The 7,572-nt window shown below is 45.3% G+C and overlaps 1 non-coding gene across 1 annotated transcript; it reads left to right on the forward strand.

Moving 5' to 3' along the window:
* The first annotated feature begins 6,974 nt into the window (after nucleotides 1-6,974).
* On the forward strand, nucleotides 6,975-7,083 carry LOC136321639 (U6 spliceosomal RNA). Its single transcript, XR_010728784.1, has one exon. It is a non-coding gene; the product is annotated as a U6 spliceosomal RNA (small nuclear RNA).
* The last annotated feature ends 489 nt before the right edge of the window (nucleotides 7,084-7,572 follow it).

The following is a 7,572-nucleotide window of genomic DNA, read 5'->3' on the forward strand; positions in this document are numbered from 1 at the left end:
ACTTAAAGTAAGACTATTCGTTTACTATAGTTTTTCATTATAGTAGCGCATTGAAGGTGAACCTTTTTAGTTTGGACTGGGAATTATTGAGAGTTCATCCAGAGAATAAGGTTATTTCTGTGTAAATGCCATGGAAGTGTTTTACACCCAAGTTGCATCTAACTCATTGTGACAGCCAGCCAGGTGTCTTTGTCTGGATGAAACTGATGCCAGAGAGGAAGATGCAACATGCAGACCTCCCTGGGGCCCTGCATGGGCTGCCCTCCAAGCTTCCTCTAGCTTGGGGCTTACGCTGTTCCATCCAGGGCCTGGGGAAGCCACTTGCAGCTTTGTGGCCTTCAAACTGCCTCCTCAGCCACCTGGCCAGGGAGAATAGCCACTCAAGGCAAGGACGGAATGAACACCTTGCCCCTTTCTTAGCTGAGCCGATGACCAGCATGCAGCCTATTCCCCCAGCATCCCCATTCCGTACATGTTAAGTGGGTATTGCCACAGCAGACTTGCCAGTCAAGCAGTGTTCTTTGTGACGGAACCCAGCCATCTCCTGCCTCATTTTCCTCACTTCTGGGCTCCAGGTAGCCCCCAATGTTTGTTCAGAGTTGCCACATACGTGGAACCTGTTTGGCATTCCTGGCCTAGGGACACCTCAGGGTGATGGCACCAGGGCAGAGCCTCAGCACAGACAAGCATGCAGTCTGAGGAGAGGACCCAGGTTCTAGTGCTGCAGAACCAGGGTTTTTGGGGGCCTGTGCGTACCCACTGCGCAAGGCTCAGACTGCATATGCTACTGGGAGAAACAGTTTCTGTTGTCATAAGTCTGATGAAACAAATTCAAATGAGAAAATCTGCTTAAGTACCTACTACATGTCAGGCCCTTTGCTTCTTTGGGACTCTCATGTGTGAACTGCAGAATAAAGCAAACCAGTTATTTAAAAAAAAAAAGGTTCCTATTGAAAGGGGTCATGCTCAGTTAGGTGAAGAGCAAGGCTCTAGCTATCTGCTTCATCATGTCTTCTCAGAAAGCCGTAATCACTTGATCTAACATCTATTCTCAAACGTCAGCCATTGTTCTGCCTTCTTTGTAGTCAGCTTGGGGTTTTCTCTCACCCCCCATCAGGCAGGCTGAGATACCCCGTTCTTGTTACTGAGATGACGATTGTCATTGAGGCCCTGGTTATTTTTCCTTTGACACGTGTAGCCCTGGTTTATGACAAGGCACCCTATTCTTGTTGTGGCTTTTGTTTCCCAGGCTACTTTTTGTTTTGTTTTGTGAATATACGCAAGATACTCTGTGGGGATTCTCAGAAATACTTGAGGGGTGAGGAGGAGACTTTAAAGGTGGGAGCCCTATTCCTGCAATCAGCAGGTGAGGGTCAGGGGTTAGGACAATGTAAGCAGAATGTAAAAGTTGGGCAAATGAGTTTGTAGTATTTGTATTTTTTTTTAGTTTGCTCACTTTTATTGTTACAAAATGGCGCTGGGCAGCCATGTGTGTGCTTGCCCTCAGAGCAGGGCAGTTGGTTGCAAATTGAAGATTGCATTCCTGCTTGGGAGGGGCCATTGTTTTGCTAACGTTTGCTGGAGGAGAGGTTTTCTCACCAGAAAGTTTTGAAAAGAGCAGAGAAGAAGGAGAAGAGGCAGAAAGAAGCTATGTTTGCAGAGTGAGAGAGGAGAGAATGGAGAGTGCTGAAGAAGAAGCCAGTTTATGCAGGGAGAGAGAAGGTGTGCAGATGGGGAACCAGAGGTGAGGGGCTTTGTGAGCTCCGCTGAGACTGGTGGAGCCTTTGATTCTAGGAGAAACCAGAGATTCTCCAGGTTGTGGAACCGGAAAATGTGTCAGTGGCTTTGGGAGCTCTGAGTGAAAGGGAAGTGTTTTCCCTGTGTGTTTGCTCATTGGCTAGTGTGAGACTTGAATAAAGGAATGCCCCACCATTTTTTGGCTCCATTGTTTCTTTACTATCTGCCCGAATTCAATGAGAACCTGCACCTGCACACCCACGATGGTGGTGGCCTCTGGCCCTACAGTAAAGGTGACCTCACTTGTGTCCTGGCTAATGGCCCTGGCTGCACACTGGTTAGACAAGCATCAGAGCTGCTCCCTCACAGCTCTCTCCATCTCATAAGATGCTCTCTGTAAAACAGTCCCAAAGGTCAGCCTCGGGTGTATCTTTTTCTAGTTTTGTAACTTAACTTACTTGATTGAAAAGTTAACAATCTTTGGAGTCCCAAGTCCTGAGCATCGGGCCAGGGGCTATCCCAAGAAGAAATCATTTCCAGGGCAAATAATAACCCAAGAGGAAAACAATGTCCTTAGCACTAGAAGTGGCATCTCGCCAGGGACTTGACTCAAAACAAATCTCGAGTGGCCCAGGGGAGCTGGAGAGGAGTTTCAGAAGCAGTCCGCAGTGGGAGGGCTGAGCAAGAGCTTGCAGGCATTGCCTCACTCGCCTGTGGAGTCATCCTCTGCAGAACTCTGCTCATCACTGCAGCTTCAAACCAGCCTGCAGGAATCAGAGTCTGTTACCCCAGGGGAGCAGGAGACCTGGAAGACATTCTCTTCCATGTCTTTGATGGTACAGGTGAGGAATACTAGGCACAGACAGATGAAAGGATTTTCCCAAAGCCACACAATGGGGAACTGCAAGCAGAACCTGGATCTCTTGTTTTCTGGTTCAAGTGTTTCCAATGCCTGGGATCTTATCTAATAGCTAGGCAGAAGGTGTGGCAATGTGTGGATTTGCTTTCTCCCTGGCTGATCTCTGTTCTGGGTGTAGCGCTTAAGCATCAATCAACACTCAGTAGGAAGAGGTAGCTGTGGCTCCAGTGTATGGGGGCAGTGTGTTGACAGTGTGTCAGCACAGTCATGACTTAAAGCAGTGCCATGGAAACCAGCATAGATTCTGGGCCCGGATAACACAGTGAGCTACGCTACAGTGTGTAATTGAAAATGGCTTCTCCCATGCTGAGCAGAGTGTTCAAACCTCTGTTTCCCCTATTGCCGCTGACTCTAAAATATACCAAGCACTGAATGCAGCAGCAGGACTAGTCCAGCTTCTTTCCCCAGGGTTGGGGGATTTCTCAAAGGAGAAGTGAACTCAGTAGAATTGGGAATCCCCAAGAATTACTGTCTGGCAGGATGGGTTTGCAGTCTAATGGTATGGTTTTACTTCCTCTTAGAGCAGTGGTTCTCAAAGTGTGCGCCAGGGCACACTGGTGCTCCCTAGAAGATTTCCAGGTGCACTCTATTGTATTCCAGAGAAATATGTGCCTGTTGGGGACCAAAAAACCACAGGGTTTTTGGAGTTTACATTTTTGGGAGGACAGAGGTGTGGGGAATTGGCTGCAAGCTGACAGTCTGCCCAACCCCCACCTCATTTGCCTGCTTAGGTTGCAAAAGGCTATTAAGCTGTGGTGCTGGATTGTTTACACTACCCCCCCCCCCCCCGCCATGTTCCCTGGAAAGACTGGAGGCAAGTTTCTTCTATCCTTTGTTTGGTGTAAAGTTAAGATGATATAGCCTGACCTGTGGTGGCGCAGTGGTTAAAGCGTCGACCTGGAAATGCTGAGGTCGCCGGTTTGAAACCCTGGGCTTGCCTGGTCAAGGCACATATGGGAGTTGATGCTTCCAGCTCCTCCCCACCTTCTCTCTCTGTCCCTCTCTCCTCTGTCTCTCTCTGTCCCTTTCTCTCTCCTCTCTAAAATGAATAAATAAAATTAAAAAAAAACAAAACAAAAAACAAAACAAAATAAAAGATGATATATATGGTGGGAGTTTTGGATTGATGATTAAACATAAGGAATTGTCTCTTGAAATCTTTGGATTTCTATAAAAGAAGAATATGTGGCAATATCTAAAAAAGCTTTGAACATTTTACTACAATTTTCTACATCCTATTTATATGAATTAGGATTTTCTACCCTCAACACAATAAAGAGTAAAAAGAGAGGAATTCTTCAATGTATTGATGAGGAAATGAGAGTTTGCCTTTCAAATATATGCCCAAACATTGAAGAAATTGCTAGGAAACATCAGGCTCATGTTTCTCATGAACACAAGAAAGAAAAAACCTAACATATTTGCACCGGGACCTGCCGTATTTACTAAATATTACTAAGAATATATCTATATATATAAAAAAATAACTTGTCATTTTTTTTCTTTCTTTTTTTTTTTTTTTTCCTTTTGTATTTTTCTGAAGCCGGAAACGGGGAGAGACAGTCAGACAGACTCCCGCATGCGCCTGACCGAGATCCATCCAGCATGCCCGCCAGGGGGCGATGCTCTGCCCCTCCGGGGCGTTGCTCTGCCGTGACCAGAGCCACTCTAGCGCCTGGGGCAGAGGCCAAGGAGCCATCGCCAGCGCCTGGGGCCATCTTTGCTCCAATGGAGCCTCGCTGCAGGAGGGGAAGAGAGAGACAGAGAAGAAGGGGGGGGGGTGGAGAAGCAAATGGGTGCTTCTCCTATGTGCCCTGGCCGGGAATCGAACCCGGGTCCCTCGCACTCCAGGCCGATGCTCTATCGCTGAGCCAACCGGCCAGGGCCTTTGTCATTTTTAAAAATTTTTAACCCCAATTTTTTTTTTTACAAACTCAAAAAATATAACATAAAAATGTTTTTTAAATTGTCAAAATAAGCCCTGGTCGGTTGGCTCAGCGGTAGAGCGTCGGCCTGGCGTGTGGGGGACCCGGGTTCGATTCCTGGCCAGGGCACATAGGAGAAGCACCCATTTGCTTCTCCACCCCCCCCTTCCTCTCTGTCTCTCTCTTCCCCTCCCGCAGCGGAGGCTCCATTGGAGCAAAGATGGCCCGGGCGCTGGGGATGGCTCCTTGGCCTCTGCCCCAGGCGCTAGAGTGGCTCTGGTTGCGGCAGAGTGACCCCCCAGAGGGGCAGAGCATCGCCCCCTGGTGGGCAGAGCATCGCCCCTGGTGGGCATGCCGGGTGGATCTCGGTTGGGCGCATGCGGGAGTCTGTCTGACTGTCTCTCCCCGTTTCCAGCTTCAGAAAAATACAAAAAAAAAAAAAAGTCAAAATAAATTTAATTTTATTGTATTTATTTTAATTATTATTAAAACATGCTTAGATTTTGTATTTTTTCTTTAATATTTGACTTAATTATTATAACATATTTCTCAGAAATTTGTATATAGTGCGCCTACAATTATTTGTCTTAGAGCAATGCATTGTGTCTAAGTGTTTTCCCTGAACACTAATGTTCCAAAGAGGTGCTCTAGGTGTCAGGGGAAGGTAAGGGGAACCACCCACCACAGATATCTTTCTTGTATATTGCAGACTTTCCTGCTCCCAGAGAAAAATGTCATAAAGCAGGATCAGTTTGGACTGAGTTAAGCTTCATCAGTAGATTTGATTATTAGGCGATTGGACTGAAATGCTGAAGCTTTGAATGCTCATATAATCAATAGGTCAATAGAACTCTTCAAACAGACTAGTTGTGGTTCCCCAACATGTACTTTTCCCTTCTTTTTCTGAGTTTCTAATTGAGCACTTTGGAATAAGGACTTCCAGCTTCCCTGACTTGTAGGCCTGGCTCTGTGTTGGGCAGATAAAATATATTATGCTCACTTTGTTAAAGATGGCACTGCCCACGGGAAAGCTCGTTGCCCAGGTGATATTAGTTGCCCTTCTTCATTGGAATGGGTATGATTATATTAATGTGTGTTGGGGGTGGGCTGTGGGAAAGCAGGATGCTTGTAGCCTGGGGCTTGGTTTTAGGACTAAGCCTTTCCCACACTTTTTGATGTGGGGTGGTGCACTCTCATGAGGAATTCCATTATGCCTCAGATAAGTGACTTTGTATCAGAGACTTCCTTATTTGTATATTGGATTAAAGGTTTTGATTTCTACACTAAAAAATGGGGGCAGACTGGGAGCTTGCTCTCTTGGTTCCTGAGATTAGCATTAGAGAGGAGAGCAGAGAAAGGCCACGTAAAGGAGGGCAGGAGAAGCAGCCAAGATGGCGGAGTGCTGAAGGAAAAGCTAGTTTGTGCAGAAGGAAGGAGATGGGGAACAGAGGTGAATGTGACTGGTGAGGCTAGAAACCTTTGATTCTAGGAAACTCGGATAAGTCTGTAGCTTTTTGAGCACTGAATGAGTGGGTTTTGGAGCCCAGTGTACGTTTTTACTTGCCTGCCGTGTGCTAGCTAGGATTAAAGATGATGGCCCATTAGCTTTTGGCTCCATTGTTTCATTACTGAGTGTCCAAATCCAATGCGAACCTGCATGGGCCAGGCAGCTGTGATGGTGACCGTGGATGCTGGCCATACACTCTGTGATCAAGTTCTCTGATCATCGCACCATGAGTGTGAGGGCCACTCCTCTTTTCCTCTTCCTTTCAACTGGCTTTTGGTTTTGTGGTGACAAAGACCTTGGGTGGTGAGGATGAGGGCCACACCACAGGATGGTGGAGCACTAAGACAAACTTTTATGATAACTAAAAAATATTGCTACTTATTTACATTACTAGAAAAAGGAAGTGGGAGGTACCTGGTTCTGGGCGAAGCTCTTGAACCTGAACTGCCCTACCAATTAGCCTACTAATCATAATAAAAGTATTATTTATGCTGTAAATAACAAACCTACTGAAAGTAACTAAAAAACATAGGAGTTAAAAAAAATTCACTTCACAAGAAATCTAGAGGGTGGGAGGTGGGTTCACTGTTGACAAATTGCTGTTATGACAAATTACCACCAACCTGGTGGCTTAAAATAACCAAATTTATTCTCTAACAGTCCTGGAGGCCAGAAGTCTGAAATCAGCTTCACTGGTCAAGTCAGTTGGCAGGGCTGTTTTTGTTTGTTTGTTTTTTTAAGGCTCTAGAGCAGTGGTAGTCAACCTGGTCCCTACCGCCCACTAGTGGGCATTTCAGCTTTCATGGTGGGCAGTAGCGGAGCAACCAAAGTATAAATAAAAAGATAGATTTAACTACAGTAAATTGTTTTATAAAGATTTATTCTGGTGCTCGCTTCGGCAGCACATATACTAAAAAATTGGAACGATACAGAGAATATTAGCATGGCCCCTGCTCAAGGATGACATGCAAATTCGTGAAGCGTTCCATTAAAAAAAAAAAAAATTTATTCTGCCAAACTTAGCGAAAATCCGACATAAAGTACTTGGTAAGTAATTATTATTATATGCTTTAACTAGCTGTAACTCTGCTTTAAATTTTATAAAGTAAAGTTACTTCCCTACTTTATAAATCACCATTACTGTGGAACCGGTGGGTGGTTAGAAAATTTTACTACTAACAGAGATACAAAGTGGACAGTAGAAATAAAAAGGTTGACTACCCCTGCTCTAGAGAGAATCTGTTTTTCTGTCTTTTATAGCCTCTGGAAGACTCCTGCATTCCTTGGCTCATGACTCCTCCTTAAATAACTCCAACCTCCTGCTTTCTTTATCACATCTGTTTCTGTGGCCAAATTTCCTTCTGCCTCCCTCTTGTAAGGACACTTGTGATTACAAAATTCAGGCACACCTGAGTACTCCAAGATCATCTCTTTATCTCAAATTGTTACTTTAATCACATCTGTAAATTCCCTTTTATTATACC

Source organism: Saccopteryx bilineata, chromosome 1 (assembly GCF_036850765.1).
Source record: "Saccopteryx bilineata isolate mSacBil1 chromosome 1, mSacBil1_pri_phased_curated, whole genome shotgun sequence".
In the NCBI taxonomy this organism is placed as follows: domain Eukaryota; kingdom Metazoa; phylum Chordata; class Mammalia; order Chiroptera; family Emballonuridae; genus Saccopteryx; species Saccopteryx bilineata.